The sequence below is a fragment of the Trichechus manatus genome, unplaced genomic scaffold (genome assembly GCF_000243295.1).
Source record: "Trichechus manatus latirostris isolate Lorelei unplaced genomic scaffold, TriManLat1.0 scaffold00081, whole genome shotgun sequence".
Lineage (NCBI taxonomy): Eukaryota > Metazoa > Chordata > Mammalia > Sirenia > Trichechidae > Trichechus > Trichechus manatus.
Genome location: NW_004444017.1, coordinates 6,696,960 through 6,713,936, shown reverse-complemented (window position 1 = coordinate 6,713,936; position 16,977 = coordinate 6,696,960). Strand labels below are relative to the sequence as shown.

At 44.9% G+C, this 16,977-nt stretch overlaps 1 protein-coding gene across 1 annotated transcript in view; it reads left to right on the top strand.

Moving 5' to 3' along the window:
• Nucleotides 1–3,345: 3,345 nt before the first annotated feature.
• Nucleotides 3,346–16,977, top strand: part of BID (BH3 interacting domain death agonist) — a 36,187-nt gene continuing 22,555 nt past the window's right edge. The window contains exon 1 of the mRNA XM_023735715.1: nucleotides 3,346–3,487. The gene's annotated coding sequence lies outside the window, so the exon portion shown is untranslated. The remainder of the gene's footprint in view (nucleotides 3,488–16,977) is intronic.

The window sequence follows — 16,977 nt, the reverse complement described above, 5'->3', positions numbered from 1 at the left end:
ATTGTTTTATTTTTTAATTTAGGTATAATTTACATACAGTAAAATTCACCCTAAAAAGTGTGCAGTTCAAAGAGTTTTAAGTTCATGTAACAACCAACACGATACCCATCGAGTCGATTCTGACTCATAGCAGCTCTACAGGACAGAGTAGAACTGCCCCATAGGGTTTCCAAGGAGCTGCTGGTGGATTCGAACTGCCAACCTTCTGGTGAGCAACTGAGTGCTTAACCACTACACCACCAGGGCTCCTACCACCACAACAAAGATATAGAATTCTATCACCCCCCAAAATTCCCCTTTGCCCCATCATAGTCAACCTCTTTCACCACTCACAGTCCTGGCAACCACTGATCTGTGCTCTGACCCTATAGTTTTGCCTTTACAAGAAGCATCATTCTCTTTCTCTCTTTTTAAAATTGTGGTGAAAATATTCACAGCAAAACTACACCAATTCAACAATGTCTACATGTATAATTCAGTGTCACTGATTACATTTTTCATGTTTTGCAACCATTTTCACTATCCTTTTTCCAATTATTCTACCACTATTAACATAAATTCACTGCCTCCAAAGTAAAAACTCCCCCCTTCCCCCTTACTCCTACCCCTGCTAATCACTATTAAGTTTTGGTTTCTCTATATTTGCTTTAAGGAGCCCTGGTGGTGCAATGGTTAAGCGCTTGGCTGCTAACCAAAACATCAGTGGTTCAAACCCACCAGTCGCTCCAGTCCATGGAAGAAAAGATTTGGCAATCTGCTCCCATAAAGACTACAGCGTTGGAAACCCTATGGGGCAGTTCTATTCTGGCCTATAGGGTTGCTATGAGTCGGAATCGACTCCATGGCACACAACAGCAACAACAACATATTTTTGCTTATTTCATAGAAATGAGATCATACAGTATTTGTCCTTTTGCAACTGACTTATTTCACTGAACGTAATGTTTTCAAGATTCATCCCTGTTGTGGCATGCATCAGGACTTCATTTCTCTTTAAAGCTGAGTAGTATTCCATTGTATGTACACACAACCTTTTATCTATTCATTCAGCAGCTGATGGACATTTCAGTGGTTTCCAAGCATCATTCTCTCTTAATTTACAAATGCTGACAGATTTTGAAGCCCAAAGCATAATAGAAAAAGCAAGTTAGAACTGGGGTACTGGGGTGGGGAGAAGCTACTCTAACACTAAGAAATACTTGAGAGAAATGCTTGAGCAAAAAGCTAAATAGAAGATGCAAAGAATTTGGGGGCCACTGGTGTAGGCCTCCCCTGCATAACAGAGTAAGTGGCTCCCATGGTGCTCAGGATAAAATCCCAACTCTTCCACCAGGCTCCCCAAGCCTTCCTGCCTTCAACCCGTACCATCTTTCCCTTACCCACTGTGCACAGAGCTCCTCCAACTCAGGATCCTTGCAGTGGCCCTTCCCTGTGTCCTGACTGCTCTTCCTCCTGTTTTCATGTGTGGTCCCTTTTTGATTTTTAGTCATCAACTTAAATATCACCTCTTCAGACGGCCCAGTCTCAGTAACCCCCAGTCCCTCACCCTGTAGCATCCTGTGTAGTCTTTTGCACAGCACTTAACCAGCGTCAGATGTTTTTCTTGTTCACACATTCACTGCAACGGAAAAGGTTGGAGATTCAAGTCTACCCACAGGTGCCTCAGAAGAAAGGCTTAGTGATCTACTTCTGAAGTCAGCCACTGAAAACCCTATGGAGCACAGTTCTACTCTGACACACACGGGGTTGCCATGTGTCGGAGTCAACTCGACAGCAACTGATTAGTTAACAAGAACATGCAGTGAGAGCCTGGGAGCACGGAATATGCTTTGGCCTGGCTGTACTCACATACAGTGCTAAAGTGCACTTATGGCAGAAGAACTTTGGTGCCAGAAGTGACTTCCTTTACGGGTAGAGGGTGTTTGAGCTGAGGCCACTGAGGTAATCATTTGTACTGTGATCTCAGACATCCAAATGAGTATTGTTCCCTTCACACCAGTCACCATGGGAGGAACTATATTTATTCTAATGAACTGCTTTTGCTCTAAAAGCCTAGATTGTTCTTACTGGCTCTGCTCTGAAGAGAGCCGATTTAAGTCACATGTAAAAATCAGAAATTTCATTTAAAGTTAAACGGAAAATAAAGTATGACTCCCTTGAAGTGGAAATTGGTTTGCTCCATCCTTTCTTTCTAGAATTGTGAAATTAATCATTTTGTTTGTTTGGTTGGTTTTTTTGCTCTGACTGCCAGGAACCTCAGCAGCAAGCCCATTTAAAAATATTACTTGTTATTTATACTTTAATCACTTGGATATGCAACTCTGATAAAGAAAGTAACTTAAAAGATAGATAAACCAGGTACCTATGGAGTCAATTCCAATTCATGTGTATCAGAGTAGAACTGTGTTGCATAGGGTTTTCAATGGCTGATTTATCAGAAGTAGATCACAGGGCCTGTCTTCCAAGGTGCCTCTAGATGGACTTGAATTATAAATAATGCCGCCTAAATTTCACAAACTATTCCATTATTTAATTTTTATTATAATAGTTTTTATACGACCACAGTCATTTGAGAAAAATTGGAAAATATAAAAAAAAATATTTTATTATTTTACTGTTACCATATGATGATTTTTGGTTATATTTCCTTCTAGTCCTTTTTTTTTTTTTAAGTCAGTTTCTATTCCTATGTTCAGTTGAACTTCCTTGGTCCTATTTGCTTTTTCATCTTTAACAGGAACCTACTTCGCTGTTTCTGTTTCGTTTTTGTTCGCCTCACGTGTTTCCCCGTTGGGGTGAGCCGCCCCACCCTCTACTGGGGCAGTGATGCGGCCTGTTCTGGCCCAGGGACTGCTGAGTGGCTTGCTCGAATTGTTTATCTTTGACTCGGAGCGTTTTACTCACATTTTCCATCCTTCTTGGTTCCCTGAGGACTGAGAATTGCCACTCCCGAGGCTATTCCAAAAACAGCCTGGGAAGATTCTGAAAGCAGCTCCACAAGAGGCCAGAACATTTGGAATTACCCCTGCATCGCTGGAATAAGTAGCCAGCCTTCTCGGATGACTATTTTCACAGGGACAACTGAGGGTGCAGACCCTGACATGTTAAATAAAGCCAATGCCATTCTTACTGTACTATCGTCTTATCTGCTAGGCCGCAGTCAGAGGCCCTCCCCAAGCTCTCGTCGCAGGCAGGGCGCACCGGCTTTGGGGAGTAGCGCGGGCGCCAAAGTCCTGGGGGCTCCCTCGGATTCCCCCCAGGTGAATTTTCTTCCGGTGTCTCTAACAAACCCGCAGGCAAGAAGTAAGAAGCTGTAGGCGGGCCGGGGGTGGGGCCAGGAGTGGCTGGCTGGCCCGAGGCGGGCCGGGGTGTGCGGGTAGAGATAAAGGAAGTTGGCGGAGCGGCGGCCGTGTGCTGTGCTGTCTCCGCGCTTTGGAGACTCTGCCTCCATCTCGGCGTTTGCGTCCCCCGCCTCCCGCCGCGGCAGGTGAGTGAGTTCGCCGCCCCCTCTGGCGTCCCCGCGCTTCTGCGCTACCTCAGTGATCTGAGCTACGCTTAAGTTCAGGATCCCCCGTCTACCCCCGGCCACAGTGCTCCGTGCCCGCCCTCCAGGTCCAGCCCTCCTAGGCCTGGCCTCGGAACCCCTGCGCCTTTGGGTGGGAACCGAGGCGGGGGGAGGGGAGATGCTGGCTGCAAGGTGCTCCCCCTGCCCCAAGCGCACCATGGGCCCCCGCGGCTAGCAGCCGGCGTGACCCTCCGGTCAGAGCCTCGCGGCTCTCGGCACTCGACGTGGTCTCCTCCGAGGCCGCCCTTCACCCACGTCTGTCGTCTGCTTGGGTTCCCCTCCCTGGAGCGGGGAGAAGGGCTGAGTTCCTGAGTTCCAGTCGCCGCCGGAGGGGCTTCCACCCTTGGGAGCCCGCCCTCCACTGAGGTCCCGGGAGTGGAAGAGGAGGGAGTCCGCGCGCGGCTCTTCCATTCTTTTCTGTTGCGAGAGCAGTCCTCCTTATAAATAGACGGGAGAAGCCTTTGTTGCGTCCTCTCCACGTGGGCCTCGGATTTTGCTGCTGGCTTGTGGGCCCGCCGTCACGCCGCGTTGGCGGTGGGGCGTCTGGCTCCGGACTGGCAAGTGTGCGGGGAGCGCTGGGATGGATGGGTGAGGACTTGGACACCGCCCCCAGGGATGAGAAAATCTCTGGGAAGGAGAGACTCAAGGTCACACCCTTCCTTCAGAGTCAGATCCGGGACCCAAACCTGGACGCAGACCTTGGAATCTGCTCTGGGCACTTTCCCCCACGACACCTGCCGGCTTGTGATGTTCCCTTGTAACTATTCAGAGCCGATGGTTAGCCAAGCGTGGCCAGAGCGGGCTCCTGCCAGACCTTTTCAGTTCCTGTCCTAGATGGTTTGAAATTATGTGCAAGTAATCGCTGCTGCTAAAAGTTAGTAGAATGGCTAATGGCTCTGAGGACCCTGGAAGAGGGCTGAAGCTCTCAGCCACCAAGTGGCTGGGCTGGCAGAGGTTCATCTCTTCATTAACTCAACAAATATGAATGTGCCAGCCAGTGATGGGAGAGTGGTGATGGCAGGGAAGGGATGGCCTTGAGAACACCGTTAAAGCATCTGTAAAGTTGGCTTTGGGTTTGGGCCCGGGCTTCTGCGATTGGATTGGCCTTAATCTGGCAGGCCTGGGGAGGAGGGTAAGGAGTGCATGGGGACCCAGCACAGAACCCCCCACCCCCAGGCAGCTGCTTAATCCAACCCAGACTTCTGCCATTGTCAGGCTTGCCTGCCCTTCCTGAAGTGTCTTATCTGCTTGCTCAAGCTTCACTCTTGGTGGCACCTCATCTGGCCTCTCTCTCTAGGATAGAGATTCGGGAGAAGGAAGTGGTTTTTGCACATTCCGTCTCCACCCATTGGGATGCATGTCTGTCTCTGTGAAGGAGAGGGCTCTCTGGGACCTGGGTCCATGCCATCTTGGGGCAGACCCTCAGCCAGGGCCCCTAGAGTCCACTGGGAGTTGATGAGTGGGTCTGCCTGTTCTGATCATGGAGTAGGGAGGCAAGCGGGAGGGGGAATGCTCTGGTTTCAGAAGTGTAGGTGTGCAGAGTTCTAGAGAGGCATGTCGGAAAGAGGACACCTCCCCAACCTTTACCCTGCCACCCAGGGAGTGGTTTGTTCTTGCTTCTCTGTCACTGCTGCCCAGGGAAGGAATAGTCACCGCCTTCAGGGAAGCTATGAGTCGGAATCGACTCGACAGCAACGGGATTTTTTTTCAGGGAAGAGGTATGGGGTCGGCCCAGGCAGGAGGGCTTGTGCAGCACGGCATAGCTGGGGTTTAAAAGCAGGCATCTCACAGCTTCTCTGAGCACCCTGGGTGCCTGTGCTGTGCTGGGCACTGGAGGTGCACAGGTACAGGGTACTGTCTTGGGGGGAATGGAGAGGTGAGACAGGCAACTGTGATAGGTTGGGATGCTTTGGTGGTGTTTGGTGCAGAGAGCTTTGGGAACATGAGGAAGGATGCTGTTTGTTCTGTCTGAGGAGCTTGGGTTTCGGGCTGGCAGAAGTGAGGCTTTCTGAGATGGACTGTAAAGGATGAACAGGAGCGTGCCAGATACAGATGATGGGCAAGTGCACTCAGGTTAGAGGCATGAAGGGGACCCTGGTGTGTGCAGGGAGTGCTGGGGGAGGAGTGCCAAGGGGGGAAGGGACATTGTATGCCCTGCTGCAAGCCCAAGGGGTGCCTGGGGGGAAAGAGGTGTCTCTAGGTGGGAAGGGGTATTGTATGCCCTGCCCGGGGAAGCTTGCAGCCTTGGCTGACCTGGAGAGACTAATGGACATTTGTAGAGGGGAATGGTCTGCCCGGGAGCCCCTCACTGCCAAGGCCCCTGGACTCAAAAGAAAGGACGAGGGCAGACGGAGGAGTGTAGACATTTGATGACGGAGCCTTCCAGGAATGTCGGCCTTGCAAAAGGGTAGTGAGTGCCAATTTCAGCAGTTCTTCAAGGTGGAGGGATTGGCGAGGGGGCCGACTCACCACTTTTGCGGGGCATGAGGTGGGATAATACCTTGTTAGATGGCTGCTGTGGCCTTGAAAACTTAACAGAATCACAGCTTGATTGTGGAGTGTGTGTCTTAGTGGTGGCAGCCAGGATGCTGGCTCTAGAGGTGTGGCCGCTGGAAGTGCTTTCTGTGCTAGTGGGGTGTGAAGAGCAGCTCCCCAGGCACAGGATCTGATTAACAGCACCTTGGCTGCCACAGCTTCTGGCCACATGTATCCTTGCCCAAAGCCGCTGACAGGTCTGAAAAGACAGCTAATTAAGGCCAAAGAGGAGGAAGATCATCAACCACAACTTACAGAGCTTACTGTGTGCCAGGCACACACAGAACTTTACGTATGTTAATTAGCTTGTTTAGACATCACAGTAATCAGAGAGTAGGTTATCATCCCCATTTTTCAGATAGAGAAATTGAGGCATGGAGAGGTTAAGTAACTTGCCTTAACCTACCCAGGGAGGTAGACTTCAGAGTCCCAGCTATAACCCTTGTACATACTGCCTGGATTCCCAGGCCTCTCACTGCTCCGTTTCCCAAATTCAGCCCATCCACCTCCACGCTCTGCCCCTGTTAAACCTCAAGGGGTGAGGAACAGAGAGAATGACAATGACCACGGCTTTTCTATGGGCTTGCTAGTCCTAGGGAAGAGAGGCAGGCAGCCCAGGTTAGAACACAGTTTTGCCAGCCATTGATGCCCATGGTGGTGGGGTTGGGGGGCGGGGTGGAGATGAAGCTTCCGGGGAGTGCAAACAGGGTGGGGTTTGCCCTCCCGTAACCTGTCCCCTAGTCTTCCCCCCACCCTGCCTTCCTGCCTGGGCTCGTCAAAATGGGGAAGTTTCAAATGAAGGGCAAACACAAAGCATCCATTTCTAGATGCACTACTGCCTTGCAAATTGAGTTCTTGGTTGGTTTTTTGGGTGTTTGTGTCCAAGGCCCTTTTCTGTAAAAAGAAGCCGTCACCTTAGAAAACAAAAGAGTGGTTTGTTTTTTAAACTCCTCTCTGGAGTTTAGATCTGTTTCTCCAAGGAGAGCCAGTTGAGGTCAGAGATGGGGGAACTGGGGTTCAGTTAGGGGTTTGAGGGCAACAGGAGAACACACAGGACTCAGTGCCCGGTGGAGGGTGGTGCTTTGTGGACCGAGGAACAAAGGACATGGCAGCTGGAGGGGAGGGGGCTGTGGCATGAAGGCACCTGGGCCGTGGCTGGCGGGGCCAGGAGGTGGTACATGTGCGTCCACTCAGGAGTAAGTCCAGGAGAGTGACCCAGAGCTGAGGCACTCTGGTGCTGTGATACTACACAAGGCTCTGAGGTTGTGGGCACTGTGTGACTCAGTTGGGGAGAAGGCCGGCTGGGTGGATGACTCATGCCCCCCATCAGCTTCTACAACATTAGCGAGTGAGTTATTAATGAAGGAGTTGCCATCTGGGAAGTCAGATCTGGTGTTAGAAGGGGTGGAGGAAAGGAAAGGCTCCCACGCCAGGCAGGCATCTCCTTGGAGATGGGAAGAAGAAGGTGGCCTTCTCTAGGGTGCAATTGGGGAAACCCTGAGCTTTGGTGCTGGCTCCTAGTAGGGAGGTTTGGGACTGCCTCCCCTTCCTCCTCAGCTGGGCCCAGCTGCCTATGTGAGTGTGTATGTGGGGGAGGAGGTGTTGAGGAGGTGAAGGGACCACAGCCAGCCTCAGCTCCGTTCTGGGACCCTAGAATCAAGGCGGGCCCATCTCTTGTTGAAGAGATAACTAACCTTGGCTGGAACTTTTCCAGGAACTTTCCAACAGGCATTTCCTCACCCTGTCCTGTAAAGGGTCCAGTATGGACTGTGAGGCTGGCCCGGGTGGGCAGGACTGGCTAACAAACAGCACCTCCTTGAGCAGGATACCTCTCTGTAGCCCGCCACACCCTCTCCTACCTGGCAAATGTCTTCATTCCTCTCACCTCCAAGCCTGGCTTCACCTGAGTTCTAGACAACAAAGTGAGGCTGCCTGGCCCCCAGGTGTCTCATAACCTCTCAGAAAGCCTTGTTTTCTCTCTCTGGTATCTCTTACATGCGCTAGAGATATCTAAGCTCCAGGGCCCTTTTCTCCCAAACCAGGGAGCTGAGTTCCAGGGCCCCTGGGGTAACAGCATCTCACAGGGGTGGTGTTTTACAGTGCATCAAATGATTGCATGGGCTGCCTCTTCCTGCACTCCAGCGCCTGCACTGCTTCTCCCTCCTTTCACAGGTGAGGAAACCACATTTCTGCCAGAATCTTGGGAGGCCGAGGGCTGTGTTTACCCAGTGAAGGCCCCTCTGCCCGTGTCGTTGGCCATCTGTTTGCTCCTGCTATACCCCTGGCTTACCCGACTCCTGGTCTTGACCCAGAGGGCAGTGTGGGAACCAGGTCTGCCTTTGTTCTGGGGCTCTCCTTGGCCTTGGTAACATCCCTTTTCTTCATGACTCAGCTCTTACAGAATTGTTGCTGTTGTTAGGTGCTGGCAAGTCCATTTCAACTCCTAATGACCCCATGTGTGCAGAGTAGAACTACCTTGTAGGGTTTCCTAGGCTGTAATCTTTACTGCAGCAAATCGCCAGGTCTTTCTCCTGCAGAGTGATTGGGTGGGTTGAAACCACCAACCTTTCGGTTAGCAGTGAACATTTAACCATTGCACCACCAGTGTTCCTTTAAAAGAGGATAGTTGTGGAGTGTTCAGAGAGGCAGTGGGACAGACAGACGCTGACCTAGAAATTTTGGAGTACCCTTTGGAACACTTGTCTCCCCCCACCTTCCCACCATCTTGCCCTACTCAATGTTCACAGATCCCTCAGAAGCCTAGGATCTGGGCAAGTGGAAGAGGGGGAAGCAGGAGACTCTAGGTCATGGAGGCCTTAGCATCCCAGAGGATGCTTCTGAGGGCCTGGGATGGAACAGCAGGCCAATACGAGGGGCTGAGCTGAGTTACCTGGTAAAGAGACCCTACCTCTTTGTACTTCTTTATACAACATTCCCTTAGGCTGCCCCCCTCCCGCCACCTTTTTTTTTTTAACAGTTTTATTGAGATATCTCATATACCACAAAACTCACCCATTTAAAATGTACAGTTCAGTGGTTTTTAGTATATTCACAGAGTTGTACAATCATGACCACTATCTAATTTTAGAACCTTTTTCAACCCCCTGAAAAGAAACCCCATACTATGCCAAACCAAAAAACCAAACCCGTTGCTGTTGAGTTGATTCCAACTCATAGCGACCCTACAGGACAGAGTAGAACTGCCCCATAGGGTTTCCAAGGTATAATCTTTGTGGAAGCAGACTGCCACATCTTTCTCCTGCAGAGCGGCTGGTGGGTTCGAAGTGCCAGCCTTTTGGTTAGCAGCCAGTGGCTTAGCCACTGCACCACTAGGGCTCTTTATGCCTTGCCAGTCATTCCCCATTTCCCCATTCTCCCCTAGCCTTGTTGTTGTTAGGTGCTATTGAGTCAGTTCTGACTCATAGTGACCCTATGTACAACAGAACAAAACACTGCTGGGTCCTGAGCCATCTTCACAATCGTTATGCTTGAGCCCGTTGTTGTAGCCACCTTGTCAGTCCATCTCGGTGAGGGTTGTCTTAGTCATCTAGTGCTGTTATAACAGAAATATCACAAGTGGATGGCTTTAACAAAGAGAAATTTATTCTCTCACAGTTTAGGAGGCCAGAAGTCCAAATTTAGGATGTCAGCTCTAGGGGAAGCCTTTCTCTCTTTGTGGGTTCTGGTGGAAGGTCCTTGTCATCAATCTTCCCCTGGTCTAGGAGCTTCTCAAGCACAGGAACCCTGGGTCCAAAGGACACGCTTCACTCCCAACGCTGCTTTCTTGGTGTGAACCCGCTGCCTCCAACTCTCTGCTCACTTCTGTTTTACATCTCAAAAGAGATTGACTTAAAACACAACCTAATCTTGTAGATTGCATCTTGCCTCATTAACATAATTATCTCTTAATCCTGCCTTATTAACATCACAGAGGTAGGATTTATAACACACAGGAAAATCACATCAGATGACAAAATGGTTGGACAATCACACAATACTGGGAATCATGGCATAGCCAAGTTGACACACTTTTTTGGGGACACAATTCAATCCATAACAAGGGTCTTCCTCTTTTTTGCTAACAGTCTACCAAGCATGATGTCCTTCTCCAGGGACTGGTCCCTTCTGATAACATGTCCAAAGTATGTTAGGCAACCACTAAATCTGCTTTCTGTCTCTATAGGTTTGCCTGTTCTGAACAGTATAAAGGGATTCATATAATAAGTGACCTTTTGTGTCTGGCTTCTTTCACTTAGCATACTGTTTTCAAGGTTCATCCTTGTAGCATGTATCAGTACTTCATTCCTTTTTATTACTTAATAATATTCTATTGTATGCATATTTTCTTTATCCAATGTTGGTGGACATTTGGGTTGTTTCCACTTTCAGGCTATCATCAGTAATGCTGCTGTGAACATCAGTGTATAAGTTTTTGTGTTCATAACTTTTTATTTCTCTTGGGTGTATACCTGGGAGTGGAATTCCTGGGTTATATGGCAACTTCATGTTTAACATTGAAGAACTGCCAAACTTCCTGAAGTGTCTGCATCACTTTACATTCCCACCACAAAGTATGAGGGTTCTGATTTCTCCACATCCTTGACAACACTTTATTGTCTGTCTTTTTTATTATAGCCATCTGGTAGGCATGAAGTGGTATATCGCTGTAGGGTTTTTATTTTTATTTTTTTGTTGGGCTTTAGGTGAACGTTTACAGCGCAAATTACTTTCTCATTCAAAAGGTTATACACAAATTGTTTCGTGACGTTGGTTGCAATCTGCAATGTGTCATCACTCTCCCCCTTTCCACCCCAGGTTCCCCGTGTCCATTCATCCAGTTTTCCTGTCCCTTCCTGCCTTCTTGTCTTGCTTTTGGGCAGGAGTTGCCCATTTGGTTTCATACATTTGCTTGAACTAAGAAGAACATTCCTCGTGTGTTGTTGGTTTTAGAGGCCTGTCTAATCTTTGGCTGAAAGGTGGACTTCAGGAGTGGCTTCAGTTCTGACTTAGCAGGTGTCCAGGAGCCATAGTCTCAGGGGTTCCTCCACTCTCTGTTAGACTAATAATCTGGTATTTTTTTTGTGAATTTGAATTTTGTTCTACATTTTTCTCCCGCTCTGTCTGGAACCCTCTATCATGATCCCTATCAGAGCAGTCAGTGGTGGTAGCCGGGCACCATCTAGTTCTTCTGGTCTTAGGCTGGTGGAGGCTGTAGTTCGTGTGGTCCACTAGTCCTTTGGACTAATATTTTCCTTGTGTTTTTGAGTTTTTTAATTCTCCTTTGCTCTGGATGGGATAGGACCAATAGATGTATGTTAGATGGCTGCTGGCAAGCTTTTAAGACCCCAGACGCTACTCGTCAAAGTAGGATGTAGAACATTTTTTTTATGAACTATGTTATGCCAATTGACCTAGATGTCCCCTGAGACTATGGTCCCCAGCCCTCTCAGCCGCAGTAACTCGGTCCCTCAAGGTGTTTGAATGTGTCTAGGAAGCTTCTATGACTTTGCCTTGGTCAAGTTGTGCTGACTTCCCCTATATTGTGTGTTGTCGTTCCCTTTGCCAAAGTTAACACTTGTCTACTATCTAGTGATTTCCCTTCCCCACCCCTCCCTCCCTTCAATAACCATCAAAGATTGTTTTTCTTCTGCGTGTAAACCTTTTCTTGAGTTTTTATAATAGTGGTCTCATATAATATTTGTCCTTTTGTGGTTGACTTATCTCACTCAGCATAATGCCCTCCAGATTCATCCATGTTGTGAGATGTTTCGTGGATTCATCATTGTTCTTTATTGTTGCATAGTATTCTGTTGTGTGTATGTACCATTGTTGCAGCTTTGATATGCATTTCTGTGATGACTAGTGATGTTGAGCATCTTTTCATGTGCTTATTGACTATTTGTATATTTTCTCTGAGGGAAATGTCTGTTTGAATCTTTTACCCATTTTTTAATTTAGTTATTTGTCTTTTTATTGTTGACTTAATAAAGAACTGTAATTAGAGAGTTGTTTGATTTGGATGATGTTCAGTTTATCTAGTTTTTCTTTTATTGTTTGTGCTTTCGGTGTTGTACCTAAGAAATCATTGCGTAACCTGAGGTCATGAAGATTTGTTCCTTATTTATTCTAAGAATTTTACAGTTTTAGCTCTCACATTTAGGTCTATGATCTTCTTTGAGTTAATTTTGTATATCTTGTGCGGGAGGAGTCCAAATTCATACTTTTGCTTGTGCATAGCTAATTGTCTTTATAGTGTTTGTTGAAAAGACTATTCTTCCCCCCTTGAATTGGGTTGGTCCCTTTGTTGAAGATCAGTTGACCATAAATTTTATGGTTTATTTCTGGACTGTCAATTCTGTTCTGTTTGTCTGTGTGTCTATTCTATGCTGATGCTACTCTGTCTTTGTTACTGTAGCTTTGTAGTTAAGTTTTGAAATTGGAAAGTGTGTCTTTTAACTTTGTTCTTTTTCAAGATTGTTTTGGCTATTCTGAGTCATTTGCATTTCCACATAAAATTAGGATCAATTTGTCACTTTCTACAAAAAAAAGCCAGCTTGGGTTTTGGTAGGAATTTCATTGAATCTGTAGATCAGTTTAGGCAGTGTTGCCATCTTAACAATATTAAGTCTTCTAATCCAGCAGCACAGGATTTCTTTCCATTTATTTAGATCTTTTGAAAATGTCTTTCAACAGTGTTTTATAGTTTTAAGTGTATACTTCTTTTGTTAAATTTATTCCTATTTTATTTTTTGTGTGCTGTTACATAAAAATATATGTAATTGTTTTCTTAATTTCATTTTCGAATTGCTTACTGCTATGTAGAGAAATACAATTGATCTTTGTAAATTAATTTTGTATCCTTCAACTTTGCTAAACTTGTTTGTTATTTCCAATAGTTTTTTAGTGGATTCCTTGGCTTTTTCTGTAAGATATTTTTACCCTTCTTTCTTTCCAAATCGGTATGTTTTAAAGCTTACCCAGTTGATCCCAGTGTGTTGTCAGGTTTGAGAGCCACTGGGGTAGGTAAGTGATTCCTTTCCCCGGGAATTGTTGGGGGGCAGAGTAATCCAACAGTGACTTTGCATTTCTGGGGAATCCCCTCCACCCCCAGAAGGCTTCAGGGGCTTAGAGCTCAGACAGCGTAGGGACAAAGAATGTAGACTGGCTTCCTCTTTTCCAGATGAATTTGTAGTTGGGCTGAGTGAATGGAAGTGTGGCCTCACGTGTGTTCTTGGGTGAGAGTGGGAATTCCCTCTCCTCCACTCCAATACATTGTCAGAAAAAGCCACGTGAAAACCAGTGAAATCAAAACCCAAAGGAAGAAGTCAGTGGGTTAGGGAAGCCGTGTGATCTTTTTGGCGACTGTGGAAAGGAGGAAGTCTATAGGGCTGAATGCTATGAGTGCCCAGGGCTGTCAGGGCCGTCTTTGTGGGTTTACCTTGGCCCTACCGCCCCAGGTCATGGGACCCCACACCCCACCCTTCTCAGAACCCAAGGGCCGTCTTCATGCAGCTCTAGGCTGTTGGTTTTGTGTTTATGAAAGTGGTTTTTAGACACATTGTGAAGAAACTAAACTGGTTGTATCATCTTACTGGTTCCTTCATTAATAAATGAGCTTAATAAAATCTTTTGACGTGTTTATTTTATATTTGTATGAAAGTCATGGTTTCACCTTTTTAAAAAATTATTCTTAAGCAGTTTTGGTGCTCATCCACTGGATTCATGTTGTCTTTACTTGGCTGTCAGGAGTGAACTCCTGGCGGCAATAGAACTTAACTGTGCTGGCTCTGTTTCTGTGGTTGTTTTTTCTTTCTGGACTTTGTATTTTGTTTTGGTTTCTGGTTTGCGCACATGACGGAGAAATTATCTTCAATCATGGGTGGAGCAATGATTGAGAATCTGATTTTATAGTCTGACCATTGGGTGATCTTTATAGATGGAAGACAGAGATTTAGTCTCTGTTGAATGAAAATTGACAGAGAATCTGGGTTGTTGGACTTTCTTGTTTGTGTCCTTAGTTTTTTTTGGAGCTCAGGCCAGTTAAGAAGTTTGTGCCCACCGGACAGAACAGCTCAGCAGCTCTTTGACATCAGGACCAGTGCATCTTTGTGTTTCTGTGTTTACTCTTGACCTGGGTCTGAAGTTGTAGAACTGAAACCGTAAGCTCTTTGTGTGTCTGTAATTCAGAAAGGCCTTTGCCTCTCCTTGTGTGAATGTGAAATTTTTTTTTTTTTTTAATCTCTGGGAGTTAGGTTATAAAGTCTCTTAAAATTTAAGAAACCCTGTTCTGATTGGCTTGTGGAGCTTAGTAAGCACTCAGTACACACAAATATTTTTAAAATTTTCAGAAAATAAGGAAGTTGCACTTCTAATAATTTAAATGCACTCGAATTAAAAAAAAAATTCTTAAAGAAGTAAACTCAGAAATGTTTTAAGAATCCACATTCATATAATTAAATCTTTGGCAAATGACACCAAACAAATAATTTTGGTTTTTAAAATAGCTCTGTATTTTCTCTGATTTATAAATATTAAATATAATAAAGGTGTACATCTTATTCTACTTGGGTTTTTTTTTCCCATCCACTTCAGTAGGTTTAATTATCAACGAAGCTAATGTTACTCTTACATACTGTTTAAGAATTATGAAAAATGTAAATTTGTGTTCAATTAAATGGAATCATTATTCTGACAGTTTAATAATTTTAACAGTAATTTTGTTTTGTGGTATGTCAGCTTGAAGATAATTTCCAAAATAAAGCTTAGGTAACTTAAAACCTTGACCTGATCAAGTTGGATTAATTAACGGGTAATCATTTTATACTTAGATAATTTCTAAGTAAGACAGAATAATGAAATATTGATTATTAAGTATAAATTTGAGGTTTATTAATAATTTTGCTTAAAAAATACGCTGTGGAGAAACTGTATCTGTGGTTAATGGGAATGAATGTGTTTGTTTTTACTGCCTTGAGAAGGTATAAAGGGGACGTGTGGCAGTAGAAAGTTGTGTTGTCTTTTCATGAGCTCTTGGCGTCGTTAGGTGTCATCTGTTTGGTTCTGGCTCATAGTGACCCCATGTACCACAGAACAAAACACCGCCCAGCCCTTTGCCATCCTCACAATCATTGCTGTGTTTGAGCCCATTGTTACAGCCACTGTGCCAATGCATCTTGTTAAGGATCTTCCTCAATAAGGAAGAGTTCATGAGCTAGTCTCCTGAAATGCTTGTGTATGATAGAATGACAGACAGTTCTCAGTTATCCCCCCCAGTTCTCTGTGAAATAGAAGTCAGTTACTTTGGTTAAACAGGCTCGGCTGCTAACTGAAAGGTTGGAGGCTCAAGTCTACCCAGAGATGCCTCCGAAGAAAGGCCTGATGAACTACTTCTGAAAAAATCAGTCATTGAAAATCCTGTAGAGCACAATTCTACTCAAACACACATTGAGTCACCATGAGTTGGAATCTACTTGATGATAATTGGTTACTTTTGTTAAAAGTTATGATTAATATCAATCACAGAAAAGAACAGTGGTGTATATACTTTTGTTTTTTCAAGGGAAAAGCATAGTTTTCCCCCGAAAGCAGCACTTCTCAAACTTTTTGGTCTTCAGACCCTTTTATACATAAATATTATTGAGGACCCCAAAAAGCTTTTGAGTAAGTAGTTATATCTATTGGTATTTACTGTATTAGATATTAAAACAAATTTTTTAAAAAATTTGTTGATTAACTTGAAAATAGCAATGTCCAGTGTTTCATAAAATATGTTTTTGAAAAATAACTATTTCACAAAACAAAACATTTGCAGAGAGAGGAATAGCATTGTTTCACATTTTTGCAAATCTGTTAAATGTCTGATTCAGTAGAACATTTGGATTCTCAGTCTGTTGCACTTTCTATATCAGCGTATCCTTTGGAAAACTCCATTGTAGCCTCATGAGAATAAATAAGGAAAATAATGTTAGTATTATTATGAAATTATTTTTACATTGAGATCCTCTGAAAAGTGTCTCAGAGACCGTAAGATTTCCTGGACTGTACTTTATCCTAAAATGACTTGTCAGTGTATTCCAGAATGTGAAAAAACATAATGAAGGATAATACTTGGAAAATTAATTTTATTGCCGTGGTTTATAATACCTGAGTCTGAAAAGAAGCTATGAAATATGTCACAATTTAGGCAAAGTTTGCTTTTGTTGATGTTCTTGTTTCCTTAATTTACTCATTTAATGCCTTGCCTTCAAAATGAAAGATTCTTCTTTACTTTCTGCGTAATCTACCTGGAGAGCAGAGATTCTAGATAGCATTAAAAAATTTGATGCTTTATGTCAGCTTCATTATGTCCTTGATTACTTCAGGAAAACACACACACACACAGAGAATAAAGGTTCCTCACTTATGAAAGAGCTGAGGTTTTGTTAATTCATTAAAGAAGTGACCAAGTCTTGTTTCTTAGGCACCCATGATCTTCTCTTAATCAAGTGCCCAGATAGCCTCTGACAACACTTTCGATGTTTCCTTTCAAAAATTGGACCCTACATCCATCAAATGGGGAAAAGACAGTCTTTTTAACAAATGGTGCTGGCAAAACTGGATGTCCCTCTGCAAAAAAATGCAACAGGACCCACACCTCACACCGTATACAAAAACTAATTCAAAATGGATCAAAGACCTAGATATAGAGCCAGAAACTGTAAAGTTCGTAGAAGAAAAAATAGGATCAACGCTAGAGGCCCTCATACACGGCATTAACAATATACAAACCATAACCATCAACACACAAACTCCAGAAGATAAGCTAGATAACTGGGATCTGCTAAAAATCAAACACCTATGCTCTTCAAAAGACTTCACCAAAAGAGTAAAAAGAGAAC